Source organism: Sarcophilus harrisii, chromosome X, assembly GCF_902635505.1.
Source record: "Sarcophilus harrisii chromosome X, mSarHar1.11, whole genome shotgun sequence".
NCBI lineage: Eukaryota > Metazoa > Chordata > Mammalia > Dasyuromorphia > Dasyuridae > Sarcophilus > Sarcophilus harrisii.
In genome coordinates, this window is record NC_045432.1 from 80984269 (window position 1) to 80984540 (window position 272).

The window sequence follows — 272 nt, forward strand, 5'->3', positions numbered from 1 at the left end:
TCTAACTCCTTCGTTTGCAATAGAAGGAACTCGGTCCCAAGAGAGGAGACCCGACCAAAGTCATAGAGAGTAGGTGCCCTGAACACTGATGTCAGTGGAGACGTTCATTGGCTAGAAATGAGCTGGGGCCCCCTTGGGCGCCTCTTCCCGGAGTCTGTGCGCGCTGAGTCCTGAGACACAGAAGCTGGCGCCCGACAGGAGGGCAGAGGGCTCCCCCTCTCCCCTCGCTTGAGTCACTGTGCTGACTTAGAGCGCTTCTCGGAGCCGCCCGA